The sequence below is a fragment of the Zonotrichia leucophrys genome, chromosome 11 (assembly GCF_028769735.1).
Source record: "Zonotrichia leucophrys gambelii isolate GWCS_2022_RI chromosome 11, RI_Zleu_2.0, whole genome shotgun sequence".
Taxonomy (NCBI): Eukaryota; Metazoa; Chordata; class Aves; order Passeriformes; family Passerellidae; genus Zonotrichia; species Zonotrichia leucophrys.
The window spans coordinates 19302588-19320444 of record NC_088181.1 but is presented as its reverse complement, the minus strand read 5'-3'; the positions used below and the strand labels follow the sequence as shown (position 1 = coordinate 19320444).

At 42.8% G+C, this 17857-nt stretch overlaps 1 protein-coding gene across 4 annotated transcripts in view; it reads right to left on the bottom strand.

The window, feature by feature from the left end:
* CDH11 (cadherin 11) overlaps window positions 1–17857 on the bottom strand; it is an 85336-nt gene that overhangs the window by 25855 nt on the left and 41624 nt on the right. For all 4 annotated transcript variants that reach the window (XM_064723510.1, XM_064723514.1, XM_064723511.1 and 1 more), the window contains exon 2: window positions 17534–17655. The gene's annotated coding sequence lies outside the window, so the exon portion shown is untranslated. The remainder of the gene's footprint in view (window positions 1–17533; window positions 17656–17857) is intronic.

The following is a 17857-nucleotide window of genomic DNA, read 5'->3' as shown; positions in this document are numbered from 1 at the left end:
CATGAGTGCGGTGAAATCCCTGAATATCATTGGGTGCATACATGACAGAGAAATATTTTAAAAGTCTAGTCCACACTCTAAAAAACAGCCTGCATGAGGAGGTGTATACCAAAATGTCTGCATGGAAATAAAATGTGTCCCTAAACAATTGTGAGAACAGGCCTGCTGGGCATTTCTAGCTGCACAGACAGCGTGGCTGTGCTGTGTGCTTGTAGTTAATGCAAACCTCACCAGTTTCAATCTTAACATAAGAAAAGTCTGTTAGACTGCTAGAAAATAACTCCCATCAATATTCCTAGTGGAAATACGCTGTTCATTTGAGAATTCAATCAAGAACACAACACCTGAAAAATAATATATCCATGTCCACGTGGAAACCATATTGCAAGCAGCCACTCTGCAAAGTCAGTGTGCTCCCCACAGCTTCACACAGATCTGAATGACTGCTCCAAGACACCAACAGTGAAAAATGAAGAGGCAGCAGAGATGATTTCAATGACAAGAGCAGTGGCGGAAGTGAAGTCTAGCCAACTTTAAATTCCTTTCATTATTTTTATAGCAACAATAATCCCCAGCGTTCATGATGATTTCCTGTATGCTGTTAAATGACCATATGCCAAATTATAATAGACTAAACAATTTTTTCTGATTTGTCTAGGCCATAACTTCTGGATGATGCATTAAAATAGCAATTGTTCTCAGGAATACACTTGGCAGAAGGCAGCCAAGATCACAGTGTTGCAATATAATAATGGATGATTATGTTCTGAAATGTTTTGCAAAAGTATCAAGTAAACATAGCAAACTCCCAGTCTAAATGAGATTTTAGCTGTAATTAGAATTAGCTGAAAAGATGAATGATTTATTCTACCATAATTTTATCATCAGACAAGGAAATGAATAGCTTTTTAATGACAGAATAAATATTGGATCATATTAGTTCTGGAGCTCAGGGTGGCGGAGTTTTGGGCAGAGAGGTGCAGGTGGGGCTCGGCGGGAGGAGCCCTGGGAGGCAGCAAGGGGCCTGCAGTGCCCAGGTGATGTCCCCAGCAGGGCAGGGACTGTCCCCATGGGATGTGGCACTGCAGAGCTCCCAGCAGCTGCACGGATCCCTGCCTCTGGCACAGGGGCTGTTCTGAGCAGCCCCGGGCTCTCCTTGCATGGTTTAACCTCAGTGCTCTGCAGGGTCCCTTCCCTGGACACTGCAGGGTCCCTTCCCTGGACACTGCAATGTCCCTTCCCTGGACACTGCAGTGTCCCTACCCTGGACACTGCAGGGTCCCTACCCTGGACACTGCAGGGTCCCGTCCATGGACACTGCAATGTCCCTTCCCTGGACACTGCAATGTCCCTTCCCTGGACACTGCAGTGTCCCTACCCTGGACACTGCAGGGTCCCGTCCATGGACACTGCAATGTCCCTTCCCTGGACACTGCAATGTCCCTTCCCTGGACACTGCAGGGTCCCTTCCATGGACACTGCAAGGTCCCTTCCCTGGACACTGCAGTGTCCCTTTGGAAAGGAGCACTCCCATGGAAAGCAGGTGGGGAGCACCTCCCCAGATCCAACAATCAGTCGAGTCACACGGCTTAATCTTTAGGGCACATCACAAAGGTAACTCTGGGAGTTTTAATGAAACACACGAGGGGAGGGATGTGGAACAGTTCTGTGCACAAGGGTTTCATTCTCCTGAGCATCGATGAGCGTGGGAGGAGCTCAGCCTGCCACAGATCTTTATCCTCCTGCAGATTTCTCCGTGCAAACGCTTGATGCCTACCAATTTTCAAGAAATTTGGTGCATATTAATAAGAAAGGATTTTTGAAGGATAAAAGTTATTGTTGCAGAAAGCCATTCAGCCCTAACCAGACAGTCTCCCACATTTAACATTTATTTTTTTCCTCTTTGACAAAATGTTGTTCTCTTGAGTCATTTCAAGAAAATAACATAATAAAGTAAATTGATAACCTCTTCCTTCTTGTTTCTGAAGCAAGAAAAAAACCACCAGGAATCAGTACCTTGCACATTTAATTTAATTCTCTCCATTAATTTTTGATTTTAAATTGTTCTGCATTATCAGACCAATCTTTGAATAGTTTTTAGCTTGGACTTCATGAAAAACTTGTGCAAAAGAGGGCCCCTCATTTTATTTACACAAAATAACATTATGATACCAAGATCTGCTTTGCAGCACATTCAGTTGCATGACACATATGGCACAGCCAGTTCTTCAAATAAACCCTTTAAGTCCTGAAAACAGCTGAAATTTTAAATTCCAGGTGTGCTAAATTTGGACAAGACTCAAATGAGGATTATTGCATTTTTCTGCAACTAGAAACTAGAACTGCAACTAGAAAGCAGGCTGAATTTACCCTTAAGCAGAATTTAGGGAGGTGCAACTCTGCTGTGTCAAAATTTGCAAGGCCTCCTTTAAAAGGACAGCTGAACTGGGAGATGAGACAACAACAGCCTTCAGCTGTACCCCAGCAGTTTAGGGCTTCCTGTGTATTTCCAGTCAGGAAATCATCCCACTGGGAAATGGAGTTTTGGTTCCTCAAATGAGCCCCTTCTCCCAGGGCAGCACTGGGACACAGCACCAGCACAGTTCCCTCTCAGGGCCAGCACCATGGGCCTCACTCACCATGTGTGAAACAGGAGAATTAAAAACTGAAGGACTCCCTCTGCATCAAAGTGACTCCATGCCTGTGAGCAGCCCCAGAGTCTGGTCATGTACATCTGTGTGTGCTGGGAAACAGGCACCAGGAATGTGGAATGACAGGACAACTGACAGAGGGAAGATTTAGAGCAGATATTAGGGGAAAAAAAATGAACAAGAGAGGGTGGGCAGGCCCTGGCACAGGGTGCCCAGAGCAGCTGGGGCTGCCCCTGGATCCCTGGCAGTGCCCAAGGCCAGGCTGGACACTGGGGCTGGAGCAGCCTGGGACAGTGGGAGGTGTCCCTGCCATGGCTGGGCTGGCACTGGGTGGGATTTAAGGTCCCTTCCAGCCAAAACCATTCTGGAATTTTTTAATAAACGCCAATGTGCACTGGTCTCATGTAAAATGTTTTGTTTAGATGAAAAGAGCTCTGATCTCTGTACATTGCTGCTGTATATGCAGCTGGCAAATTTCATGTTTCCCAGTGTGTGATCCCAGAGCAGAGCAGCAGCAGTTACTCCCTGGGAGCCCCTCTGCAGCTCTGGGTCCCTGTTGCTGGAGCACACTCCAGGCCTCACTGGAGAGAACAGCAGAAACCCCTCAACTGAATGCAAATGAATATGAAGTTTTCTGTGTCATTCACAAAACATAATTAGTCTTTTGAGACAAAAGTATTTAGTCCAGAAAAGGAAATTCTTCATATTTAAAGATACTTGGGGGAAAAAAATTCTCTTAGTTATTGCACTGAATAATGAGAACCTCACACTCCCCCAGTTCATGTTCTGTGTTTTGCATGGGAGTGCTTTACCCTGCAATGTAAAGGATTAGAATTTGAGACTGCAATTCTACAGAGGTAAGTGTATATATAACTTTATATATAACTTTGTATTTGGTGAGCAAACAGCCAAGATTCTAGAGGTGTCTTACCACAGAGGAATTCTAGGTCATGGCAAGATTTGTATGCACTAAATACAGAAGTGAAATCTTTACAGAACTGGTGATTTGCATCTTGACAATAGAAGTCGCTTCAAAAATGCTAAGCAAGTTTTGTAGAATCCTATTCTGAGTTCTGTAGAATCCTATGAAAGGAAATCTTAATCCTTTGCATTTTTAAATTATGTTTTATAGCACTGTATTGGATTACTGAGATGTTTAAAGCCAATAATCCCCACCTGCTCCAAAGAAGAGTTTTTGAAATGTAGCCACATTTTCCTGTAACAGCATTGAGACTCAGATTTACAAAACTATAGACAAAGCCAGAAAATGATGGCTCTTTGAAAACACAAGTCATTGTGCAGGGAAGAGGAAGAGAAATAACCCCCTGAACAGTGTGATGTGCTATCTGTCAGCATCCACCTCTGAATTCATCATGGAAGGAGGGCATTTTCCCCAAGCTCTGATTTAATTTGTGCTCGTTGGGGAAGGGTGAGATTGCCTCTTGCTGTACCTCATATAAAGCAGGGGAAAGCAGGAAGACAACTTAGTACATTATGGAGTGAATGACACAGAAATAAGCCTGAGAGAGTGATATTAAAAGGCTTGGGAAATGAAAAATGGCTGTAAACAGAGTTTTACATTTACTTGCTGCCCTGGGGAGATCCACTTAAGATAAATGTGACAGAGGCTGTCTGGTTTTAAGCATAAACTCTACAGGAACACAACCAGCATAAGAAAGGCAGTCTTATTAAAGAACATGGTGATTGATAGAGTCATTTCAAGTAATGACTAAGCTTTTGGTAGAGTTTATTTTAAATAGTAATTGTGTTCTTGTGCTCCTCAGACAAACTAGAATTCTCATAATTCTGTGGATGCTCCAAGGCCAGCGAGGCTGCAGCCAAGCCCATGCTAGTCTCAGTCATTTTGTTATTATGTAAGTGGCTATCAGTGACAGCCTGAGGAGGACACAAATGACAACTAAAGTCAACTTACTTGCAACCACTAATGCTGTATTTACATGCTAAGCCAACCCTGAATATTTTTCCCCCTAAGAATTGATATGTATGCATATCGGAATAGCATTTGTGCTGTGACTGATAATCTCTTTGGTTTGTGCCAGAAATGAGACAGAAAGTCAAGATTAAAGGGTGAAAACCTATCAAAAACTAATGATTGCAGGCATGTCTATTGAGCTCCCAAACCAAGGCAAACAGAATTCCAGCCAGCAGTCCATTTCTGCTCAGATCCACAACCCCTTGCTGAGAGGCTGGCAGCTCCCTCAGGAGCAGAAATCTAAATTCAGCCTGTGGTTCTGCACTTACAGCTTCATTTCCAGAGGCAGCTTCAGCAGTGCTGCCCAAAAGCCAGACTACTAAAGCATGCTGGGTGGTCTTTGTGTGGCCAGTGTGTTCCTCCACAAAACATTCTTCCCCTTTGAATTTAATCCTGCTGGACTCCTCCATCCCCTTGTCCCCTCCAGTTTGGTCTCCCTCACGCAGGAAAGTTCCTGATGAAAGACTTCCCCTCCTTAGAGAGGCTCACATTACAGGCCCTGGAACATTTATCTTTCTAAAACTCGACAAGTCAGGGAATTACTGAGAGTTCCCTTTACAAATACATTTGCTAAAAAGAGAAAGGTGAGAGCTAAATTAGCAGCCAAAAGCCTTCTCCTGTCCCCAGCTTTCTGGGAGCTGTGGAAGGAAGAGCTCGAATACTTTAGCCATGCCCATGGAAGGTTCTTCTTTTGATAGCTTGCTTAACTATTCCAGTTTAGCGTAGATTTCTTCCACAAAGAGCATAAAAGCCACTTTGAGACTTCTGAATGAAAAATTGAATCAATAATTAATTTTTGCCTAGGCAGAGATTGTCTGTGAGGAGACCAATTTTGGCTCAGAAGTATGAGATAACAACCTCAGAATATTCAAACACATTCCCAAAGCAGCCTCAGTGGCACTAATAAAGGAGACCATCACTGTTTAAATACCTAATGGGAGGCTACAGCTGAAAAGACCAAATCTTCACATTTCTATTATTATTTGCAAGCTATTAAATCACAAGATTATAATTAAAACAATGTTTGCATGACTCTTTCCTGAGATGCCTTGTTGTAATTAGTCACCACAGAATATTTCCATTTAACCTAAGAAACCCCAAGTACACAAACTCAAGAAAACACCATCTTCATTAAAACAACTTCCTTTTGGCTTCCTGATCTGCTCTGAGCACAAATCAGAGGAATTATATGGATTTTTAGGGTTCACAGGCTGTAAGAACTAAGGCAAAATTCCCAACTTTTTATTGCAAACCCAAAAGTCCAGCAACAGGTGCTAGGATGATGCAAAGAGATGCTAAGCATACAAATAAATACAATAATTGCACAAAAAAGACAGACTGGTGTCAGCTTGCAATTAAAATTTGGTTTTCATTCAACTGACCCATTAAAAAAAAAAGGGCAAATGATTCAGCATATTTTTCATAGGCATAACTCATTCTGAATTAAACCTGTTCATCACATCTTTTAACTGTTCACATGAACCACAAACACATCCCAGACCTGGCTTGCCACTATTTCTGACCTATAATTACAAATGATGGTGGCAAAACATTTCATTTCTGTACCTGGGACAGAACCAGTAGCAACAACAGATTTAAGGCAGTGCCTTGCTTTAGCTGGAATGATGTTTGGTGTCATTGTTACCATGCAGAAAAGGCAAATTTTAAATACCTGAACTGATATTTCACAAAGTTTGTCATGGGAAATTGGCCAAAAATGGGCATTTAAAAAATTAACTTAGTGATATTCATAGCTGAATCGATGAATCAACTTCATTAGATGTATTTTGGAAGTCCATCAGGGGTTTTGAGGCTTTAAATACCTTTTGTCACACTTACTCTGGTGCCAGGGGCAAGCCTTGGCCTTAAAAGTGCAATAACCAGGTCTGGGGGGGGTATTTGCAGGTCCTGGAACACCAACCTCATTTCTGCACCAGAGCAAAGTCTTCCTCAACCAACAGGAGGTCATGGAACTACTGGAGTGGGAATGAACCTATGTCCAGGCAGGTGGAGCTTCACCTTCCACATCAATAACAATTTTCTCATCAATGAAAATGCCTGAAGTGCCCTTAAAAATGAGTTTGGGAAAAAGAATGAGGAAAATCTTACATTTGGTAGGACTGCTGGATTGAGAACAGTTTCATTTTTTGATGAAATGACCTCAATATGAGGCAAGTAGAAGGGAAAAATTTACATTTATAGAAGTGAAATAAATCAAAAAACCTATAATTAAAAAAATGCCATGCATGTACAAATATACATATAAAAATGCTGAAAGCTCCATTCACCAGAACAGAATTAGGCATTTTTTTCCTCCACATTAAACATGCCCTTACATTCAGCATATTTTCTACCAAAATGTTCTTTTCAAAATGTTGCCAGGGTGATATCACTATTTTAATCCAACCAATTTCCTTTGAAGTCTCCCATAACAGTAATTAAATAAATTGCTCTTGCAGTAATTACATTGGGTTTTTTTCTGGAAAAGGAACTATTAGGTTAAAGAGAGATGAGAGAGTCTGTCACCAAACATAATCTTTCTAGAAACATTGGTGCTTGCTACATTTATTGGAAGAAGGATGGAATACTTAAAAACTTTGGACCTTTTTAGCTTTTTTAAAGGAAATGTCAACTTCCCAACTGAAGTAAGCACCAAGCTTAAATGACTGCTGACAGTCCTGGGAGTGCAGAGGGAAAGAAAATGGAAGTTGTGTCAATAGAAAGCTTTTCAATTCAATGTATTAAGCCCAAGAGGGCTGGTGAGAACTGGAAGGCCAAATTGCAGTGTTAAAGCAAGTGGATGGTGAACAAGATGAAGGGGATGGAGAGCCCAGGACTGATGATCCAGAGGAGGGCACAAAATGGAGCAGTCCCTTAATCCATCATGTTGGAGCCGTTGGGGCTGGGCTGCTGCAGCTGGGGGGGTTCTGTGTGTGCCCATCCATCAGCTCCAATGCCTCGCCTCTCTGGGAATCTGACCTGCCCTGGCAGAGGCAAATGAGGCTTTCACAGCTCCAGAGTTTCAAATGTATAACTTTATGTTCCAGCTGTGCTTTGGCTTTGGCTCCAGACCAGGCTAAAATTACTAGGTGTAGCATGTCCAGCATCTCATGAGTTTTTGAGGTGGGTTTTTTTTTCCAGAATAAATTCTTTTACCTTTGCTAGGGATTCCCTTTAATTTGTGGGAATTTGGCATTCATCTGATAAGCAGCACTGATTTTAGAACAAGCTTAGCTAACTCTCACCTTGTTCTCTGGCTTAGTCTGGTACCTCAGATTTCATAGAATTAAATTCTGGTGCTTGCTAGTATTGTTCACATTGCAAAGAACATGGAGCTTTCCATTTAAAGCTTTTCTTTTAATTCCTTGGCTATGTTTTCCTTTATGTGTGATGCTGAAACACCCATCCTCCTTTTCCTTTAAATCTCTCTGGTATATGAGATAATATTGCATAAGGATAACCCACGTGGATCAGTATCTGAAATTCTTTATGGATCTTTACCAGATCCCACCCAAGGGCAGTGACCCGTTGCTTGTCTGCAGGCTGAACCTCTACTTTCTCACCACACTGAAGACCGTGTTTCCAACTTAAAAACTCACAAGGGTGAGCAAAAGGACAGTAAGAAATAGCTTCCTGGATATCCAGTGGTCAGAGGGAATAAAGCACCAGACAGGCACCAGCTGGAGAAACTGGATCTGGGGACTCATCCAAGAAGAGGGAACATCTTTCTGAGCAGACAGACATATTTCTTGTTCCAATGGATGGCTGACAGGGTAAACATTGCTATAAAAAGCTTAACATGATATTTTATTTTTTTTTTTTGAACTCTTCATGCAAATTTTGTGAACCACTTCTGGCTTAAGCTTCAGCAAGTGAGCTTAGAATCAGACCCAAGGAATGGCAAATCCATATTACAAGCAGGAAGAATAATTACAGAGGCCATGCACAGGCACTTGAACGATGTTTGTAAACACAGCTTGAACTAAACCCAGCCATGATACGTGACACGAATGATGGTGTAACAATGAGATTGCCAATAGGAGTGTTTATAAATGCTTATTTAATAATGGGGCTTAAATAAATAGTGTAAAACATAATTTTCCACATGTTAATGTGAACTTGTTAAAATTTCAGTGCCTTGTAAGCCCTTAGGACAGTGTCACCGTTGCTTGTGACATGCCCAAGCTGGAGTGAGCTGCCAGCACAGGCAGCAGGACCCAGCTGGATTCTTAGGCAGCATCAGTACCACTTTTGGCCTGCCCAGGCCTTGGTTTTATTAATTTGGTTAATTTATTTGGCTGTAAGAAGTTATTTAAGGACCAAAGGGTAATTGCCTGATTTGCTTGGGCTTATTGCTTCACTCAGGATGACTCTGTGCTGTAACACAGTGGGTTTATGTGTATGTTTGAAATGAAAGGGTAAAAATAATAATGCACTGGTCCATACACAGTGAACTACTTGTGCAGCCAGGAAACAGCACAGGAGGAAAGAGGAGATGTGAAAATTGGAGGATGGTGGGGCTGGAAACTGCTGCCCAGGGCTCAGCCGTGGAATCACTGAGCCTGGGAGCTGCACAAAGCTCAGAGGCAGCACAGGGAGAAGAGGGGGCTGTCCAACACCCAGAAAATCACCTTTCACAGCAACATGGGCTGCCCTACAGAGCCCAGGGAAAAGTGCAGCCTGAGGAGCAGGTTTGCAAATTTAACACTGACTGGAAAAATAACGTGTTAGAAACAGAGCAATGGCTCTGGGTCCAGGAGAAGGATCCATCCCAGAGCTCTCTGGGATAAGGTCCTGCCCCCAATGCCTCAATAGCTCTGCCTGGGGCAGCTGATGGTTCCTCTCCATCAGGAAAAGGCAGGGACTGGGAGGCTCCTCTGCATCACTTTTAACTGTACATAACTTGTATAAGAGCTCAGTGTGGCAGAACTGACAATCCTCTGGTTAGACTCTTCAGAATTTAGGCCAACAGAATATTCTTGGCTTTGAATTCCTGTTCTTTTGGGTTAGATGAGCTCAACAAGCTGCAGCAGATTAAACTGATGGAGACTTGAAGGACCCTGCACTGAGACCTGGATGTAATTCCACAGCTGCTCAGAGGCAGAGCACACAGCTGGGCAAAGGGCAATGTGTGAGCCTTGTGTGAGCAGAGGAAACACAGGGAACAGCACTGGGGAGCACAGGGAACCTGGATAACCCTAACCCAAGAGAGCACCAGCCCCTGCTTGGGAGAGTGCTTTTGACAGCTGTTAAAAAGTCATTACCATTCTATTCTTTGCTGGAAAGTTTTCCCACTTAAACAATTAATTATCTCTGTATTTGTTAAATACAAAACAAATCAAATGACTACAAACCAACAAGGAGAAAAGTGGTCTGTCGCAGACATCTTTTCATTAAAATCCTTTCTTAGGATTTTTCCTGCTGAAGCTGAGAAGTTTCAGCAACAAATGTAAACAATGGTTATCTGCTGCTGTGGAATGCAACAGGAGGATCTGTGATTGGTCTCCTGTGGATGTTTGGATTTACTGACCACTCACGGCAGAGCTGCTCTTGCTCTCTGCTGAGACACAGCCCTTTGTTATTCATTCTTTTCTATTTTTAGCTTAGCTAGCCTTCTGAGAACTTTTCTCTCTATTCCTTTTAGTATAGTTATAATGTTATATATATATCATAAAATAATAAATCAAGCCTTCTGATCATAGAGTCAACATTTTCGTCTCTCTCTCATCCTCAAAACCCTTGTGACCACGGTCACAGTGGGCATTCCATTTGTTGGCCACACAGTTTTGGGTCATTGTGCTAAGGCTGGGAGCAGCAGAGGGGTGATAACCAGGGGGTCACAGGGGCTTTACTGGCAGAGAGCCCAGCACAGTCTTTGCTGAGCTGTCCTAGGGGTGAGCCCGTTCTGGGATGGGGCTGCTCTCTCCTGGGCCTCACACATGGCAGAGGGGGACAGGAGGCACAGCTGGCACCTTGGGCTCATGAACAGGCCAGCAGAGCAGGGAAGGCTGCAGCTGGCTCCCAGCCTTGGGATGAACAGCTCATTAGCGAGTGCTACATGTTTGTGTGAGCACGTTTTCTGGAATAAACAGGGAATGTCTTCTACCCAGCATGCTGCAAGTCACACATGTTGCCTGCAGTAAGAAAGTATGGGAACAGCTCAGGAGGTCAAGGCAGAGCCTTTGGCTTGGTTGGTTATTTTTGCTTCAGTGACACCCTGGTTCACAAAATGCAGCTGATGGCACGGACCCCAGCCAGGAGGGCCAGGAGGCCTCTGACAGTGGCCAGGCTGTGCAGCTTATGTAATCTGCTCTCTCTTTTGGGGGGAGAGATGGGAGAGCTGGAGGCCAAATGGCCAAGTTCTCCTGTAAAAGAAGGGGAAAAGCTGCAAAAGTACAGGGGGTCAGACCCCATGACCATGAATATTCAGGACTTTAGGCTGTTGTTTCTAAAAGAAGACTGTGTTCATAAACAGAACCAGAAAATACCCTTCAGGGTCAGTCCTGCTTTTGATTCCAAATGTTATGTTGGCTCAGACTTCCCCTTTCCTGGCCTCTCCCATTATCCCATTGAATTCATTAGGAGGCTGTGGCTACTGGCCAAAAGAAACGGGTAATGCATCCCAGAGCCCATATTCTTTGAAATATCTTCTGAGACAGGAATTTATGGCATCAATATAATGAAACTCGGATTACAGCATTAAAGTCTGAGTCTGTCTGCTTGCCACACATACCAGAATTATACAGAAAATCTGAGCCACAGAACCCTGAGGAAATTGGGGAAAATATGCACTCCCATCTAGAGGGAGGCTTTAGGAGTTGGTTGCACCAAGTCAGAGAACAAGTTAAACCAAGTTTAAGAACAGCCCCAAGCAAGAGAGAAATCACACATGATGCTACACAGGGAGCAGCAGCAGACCTGAAAGCACTGCTATGGAATCACAAACACTTTGGCTTTGGCACACTGAACTTAGCAAATTTAACCTGGTCTACAGCAGTTACTACCTTAGATAAATAACAATAGGATCAAGTCCTGACTCCATTCTGATTTTGTCCCTCCTCCCCCTGACCAGCCCTGAGAGAGCTACTTTTTTGTTTTAAGGTATCTGTTTAGTATGTTGTATTCTATGCCATTCTCTTTGACATTATGATTATTATTATATATTCAATGATTAGCAAATGGGTGCTTTCTATCCCAAAAAATCCACATTATTCTCCTGCAGTGATTACAAGTATTGCTTTTATAGACCAGAAACTGGACAGCTTTTTCCTGTAAAAGAACAGGAGAGACTTCACCTAAAACCTTGGAACAAACCTTCATTTATGAGACAAGGGAATCATTTTTATTCCACTACATGAATTCAGTGGGCTGCCACAGGCCAGTCATAATCTGTTATTGTTTCCCTACAACCTTGTACTATTAATTTTTCTTTTTAATGAACTGTCCAGTCTAGTTTAGCTGTGGAAGCTATGATGGACCTGCAGTAGAAATGGTTTATGTCATGCCTTTGTCAAAAAGCTTTCCCCTACAGCAGCAGAATGTAATTGAAAAGCCATTTTAAAATAAAAGTAACTGAGTGCTTGCAAATGCAGGTTGTCAGGAATGGAGAGGGAAAAACCTTTGCATTACATTAGATTTTACCAATCACTACTTGTGTGTCTTTATTAGTGTTTATACAGATGAGGAAAGGCACAGAAACTGCATCTGCTGCATGGTTATATCAGCAAGTGTTCCTGCAAGATACATTCTTAAGAAGTTTTTCTTCAACTGTGACTAACAACGTAGTAATTGGCTGGGTTAAATACCTCAAAAGAATTAAATACACTAAATTGTGATTTATTTTATGGCATACAGAATATGTCAATTTTTGAGACAGCAAACTAACATCTGAGCAGAATTCAAATAGTTTTTACTGCATATGAAACCCTGAAAGGCTGAGTGCACAGCCATCTTTTCATATGCAATATATATGTGAAGGGCATGCTATTTACTCTTCTCTTGGGTTTATTTTTCTAGCCCTGCCATGTATTTTTTTCTTGGGGACACTATAGTATAAATTTTAAATATGCTATTATTCTCCTCCTCACCATCACTATTAAAACACAAAGTGAGCAACTATATATCTATATCTAATCTATATCTATATCTATATCTATATTTATATCTATATCTATATCTACATACACATACATATATATGGATATATATATATACACAGAGATATATGTATATAGGTATACATGTGTATACATACACACTGTATATTTATGTATTTATTGTTAAAGCTGACAACAATTTTATCCACAAATTCCCATTAAAATTGTTTCAGAAAGACTCCATTTTTGCTTTTAATTCCCACTTTTCTCCTTTGAAGCAGCTGTGGAACTTTTACCAGTTCATTTTATTGGAGCACAATTTCCAAGTATTTGAGGTTATTTTGACTCAGAAATTATTAGAGTTTTGGGGAGTTTTTCAGTCAATGGATCAATCTTTTAATGGCCTTCTCCTCTGCTGACCAATCTCTGCAGCTTGTGCAGTGCAGATTCCTTAGGGAATCTCATCCTGGGGGAATTTTGGAGTTTCCCATTCCTTAGCCCAGCCAGGCTGCTCCAGATCCTGCTCCAGAGCTTCCCCCTGCAGCCCAGACATGGCTGGGATTCCTCAGAAAGCTGGAAAATGCAGGGATGAGTCTCTGATGACTCAGTTGTTTCAGGATTCAACAAGGAACAAACTTTTTTGCCACGAAAAACTGAATTTCAGCTCAGGTATATGTTCATTGTTTCCAAAAACAAATCACTCATTTCAGCATTCTTCTACACTGAAGATTCTTTCAAGGCAACATGGAAATAATTTTCTATTAAAAAGTAGATAGGAAAACCTGAAATGTCCATGTTAGTAAGTACTGAGACCATAAGACACAGGACAGTGTCAATGTATTTCCCCACTTGATGTCTTTGAAACCATTGCAATTTCTAACAAAATAAGCATTCATCTTTGGTATCTGTTTAACCAGAATAGGCCTTATAATTATCCCAATAATGTTTCCAAAGGTTTTTCAGCTCAAGCAATGTCTTGAAGAGAACCAAAAAGGCAGAAGTAATAAATTCAGACTCCATCTCATTGCACAGACTATGTGAAATGACACTTTACTCTTCTTAACAGTTCACTCTCAGGCATTTCTTTAAGAGCCAGCTGGAGTTTCCCTGTACTTTGGAGTGTCATCCTACTGAAATCAAAGCTTTTGCCCTCACATGTGAGCCTGTTTCATTTAGATTAGTAATATCCATCCTAAAATACATGTAACGAGCTAATCCTGCAGGTACACTGAGTGTCTGTTCTGTGGGCTGACACTGAGAATTCAAAATTCAGGTTTTAAAAACCTACAGAAGTGGATATTTGTAGAGAAGCGAAGTGAAGATGTGAGACAGGATAAAAGGCACCTGGAGAGGGCACACTCTGACTTGTAGGCTGGGTTCAACATGCAGGACAGGGATTCCAAAGGAAAATTAATTTTCTTTCCACGTGCCATCTGTGCAAAAACAAAACTATAGAGGAATTTCATTCCAAGATGTCCTCTGTGCATTGTGAACTGCCTGGTTTTCCCATTATGGTCTTTCTAGATAAGAATGAAATATTACATATGAAAGAGGCAAAGTATGCATTATACAGCACTAATTTATGGATTTAGGAAGTGAACTTCAGTTTCTCATCCCATCTGAGGAACTCATCACAGCCTTCCAGGACCTGAGGGGGCTGCAGGGAGAGAGAGGGGCTGGAGAGGGGCTCTGCACCAGGAGCTGCAGTGCCAGGGGCAGGGGCCTCACACTGACAGGGGGAAATTCAGTCAGGTATTGGGCATGAGGAATTGTTCCTGGCAGGGTGGGCAGGCCCTGGCACAGGGTGCCCAGAGCAGCTGGGGCTGCCCCTGGATCCCTGGCAGTGCCCAAGGCCAGGCTGGACACTGGGGCTGGAGCAGCCTGGGACAGTGGGAGGTGTCCCTGCCATGCCTGGGAGTGGCACTGGGTGGGATTTAATGTCCCTTCCAGCCCAACTCATTCTGGGATTCCCTGATTTTATGATTCTATGAGAGTATTGTTCTTTGGGGTCCTGAGGACCCTTTATTCCTGTGGGATGCTTTACAGAATAATATAATCATAGAGAAGTGTATCTGTTGTGCTTATCCTCAATCTCTCTTGAAATTCAGTATAGAAAATCCATGCAGCACAGGAAGAAATGTCCAGTCAGGATATTCCCAGTTCCTGTAGCTCCCTGGTCACCTTCTGCAGTGACTGAGCCAAGGCTGTGTCACAGCCCCCAGCAGCTCAGCAGGGCCTTGCTGTCTGCCCCGCTGCTCTTTGTTCCATGAACAATAGTTCAACATGAATATTTTACCTTCTCAACTCTTGTCATTATCCAGATACCGTAACAGGAAATTTGCATTCCTGAATAGGCACAGCTGGAAGTAATTTAAGAAAGATCCTTCAAAAGAAGGGAAGAGAATTTAGGAAGCATATGGAGTCACAGGTTTACATGATAATCAACAAAAGCAGCTCTTGTTCCTCCTCATTTGCAGGGAGACACTTCACACTCCAAGCAGAGGGAACATCCCACAGTCTCTCTGCAGGAAGCTTTCTTTCACAAATTATTTGCTTTAATTCTGAAATGCAAAGAGGTCCATGAAAAAAAAGACAACACTTTGTCAGATAAAACTTGGGTAGGGACCCAGTTAAAGCTCACTTATCTCACACTCCAGTGAGAGTGGTGGGCTGTTTTCCTTTAAGCCTATTCCTCACATGCAGAGGGGGGCGTAAGTGGCCCGAAGTTTAGAGTCCGACTAGCTGAGGGCGAAAGGCCGACGCCTCTCTGCAATTCTTGGCCAGCACTCTTCGGCGTCTGATGGCTTCGGGCTGTGCTGGCTGCGGACTGGCTTACACCGCTGGTATTGGGGAGGAACGGAGCTGACTATTTCCCGGGGGTTAAACATCGGTTTATTGAAGGTGTTGCGGGATCTAAACGCAGGGAAACCAACCGGGAAAAAGTTTTCTCAATAGGGGGTGAAACAGGATTATAAAGGAGGGGGGTGGGTACAGGCGGAACGAATCGGGAAAGGTGAGGGGATGAACTTCACAGAACTGACACTCCATGGAGACCAATAATCAAAAGGTAAAGGAGGTGTCTTGGGACCTCAGCCAGCTACCATCTCCAGAGAGGAGAAGGTTCTCGAAACCTGGGAGGAGAAAGGGGGTGATTGACTGTACCCAGGGAGGAGACAACTTTCACTTATAAGGGAAACTAGGGGAGGAGCAATTACATATCGGCAACTATGAATAGCGGTTACTATAGCAACTTAGCTGACAGGCTAGCAGTGGCGGGAAAAACTGGGGGAACGAAACTATTTTACACATGATAGGGGAGAACAATACATAAATTGGGGGAATAACACAAGGAACTTAACAGCACACTACAACACTCGCAGTCCTTTAATTTCTAAAAATTAAGTCTGTTTGGAAGTAGCTCTGAAGTCAAGAACAAGTGGAGTAAAAAGGGGCCTGAACTAAACCATATTAGTTGAGATGAGATATTAGAAAATACCAAATGAGGCAAAACAGTGGTGAGAAAATTCATGTAACTGTGCACGGAGCAGAGACATGCAGAACTAATTTCAGGTATTTTCTCTATGTCTTCTTAATGCCCAGGAATGCATTTGAAACCTAGTCAGGATGTCCTCAAACCAAACCCTCTTTAGAATCGTTCTGTTGAGAAACTGGATTTGAACAAGAGCTGAGCACTGTTTGCAGTTGTGGCTTTTGTGTTCAAACAGGACCAGAATCTGCCCTGCATTGCTCAGAGTTAATTCAGCCCCGTGCTGCTGGTGTCACCCAGCCTGGCTGCTGCTGTCCCCTCCCCAGACCTGAGGACAGCACACACACAGCCCATAGAGCTGCTCACAAGGATGTTGAAGTGTTGGTTCATTTGGCTGCCAGAAATCAGATAATTGTCATTTAAAGGATTTTCACTGAAATTAAGCATCTGTCAAGCAGGACCTGAGTGAATGGAATGTAGAAAGTGTGAATGAGTCAGCAAGACAAAGAACTTTTATATTCTGGCACTGTACTTTTTATCCCACACGATTCAGGTGGGCTCGTGCCTTTGATTCTGTATAAATGACAGTGTTTAGATATTTATTATCTATTACACCCAATCTGTTTGTGTGTTAAACTTAGAAACAAACAATGGACACTCCTGTAAATGAGCAATTCTCACCTCTGTGGAATTGCAGCAACAGCACAACTGAAAGTCACAGACATTTGAACAATTAAAGGCATCAGAGCAGCAGATCCAACTAGTTTTACTTCTAGTTTCCTAAACTCTACACTTGCACACTTTCCACCTGCTCTGAAGCCTAAGGGTCACCATGAAGTGACTTTCCTAACCCAAGTCTGAGCAGTTATACTGAGCTCAACAGTATTGCACAAAATATCAGAGAAAGAGTCCAAATGTGGAATTAATCACTCACTAGAATAAGGAAAGTATGAACCTGTTTGACTGATCACTTCCAGCTGTAAACCTAAATATCAGAAAAATTCTTACATTCCTGTTCTTCAGCGTTCCACTGCTGTGAGTTTTCAAGTGATACTCTGATGTTTAAAACAAGAAATTCAACAAAAGGGATTCAAAACATGTCCCTTATCAAACTGTGCTGTACAGAGGTAGAAGGATGGTCTGTGTCCTACAGCTGACAGCTATCAGGAGCTCTGGTTAAACTCTCTGAGGGATCAGTGCCTGCAGAAATGTTCCCCATACTGCACAAACACTGTAGACACTACAGAAACAAGGTGCCAGCCATGGACATCCCTGAGGAGATCACAGGGCTGGATGCAGGACTCACCTTCACCCACTGGAAACCTGCTGCCACTTGATGTAGCATATTCCACACATCTGAGATGGCACCTCAGGAGCTGTGACACCTGTCAGCGCTCTGCTGCCACTCAGCCACTACTTCAGCTCTGGCTGCAAAGAAGGAAAAGGACATTTGAAATCCAAACTATTGGTGGGACCATAAAAAAGGGAACTGAAGCCTGGCCTATAAACTACTACAGTGGCCTAAAGAGAGTCTAAAGACAAGCAATTAAATACTACTTATAATTAATAAATAGCTTTTACCTAGAATCACAGAAGTCCAAGCTTGGAAAGGACCTTAAAGATAAGCCAG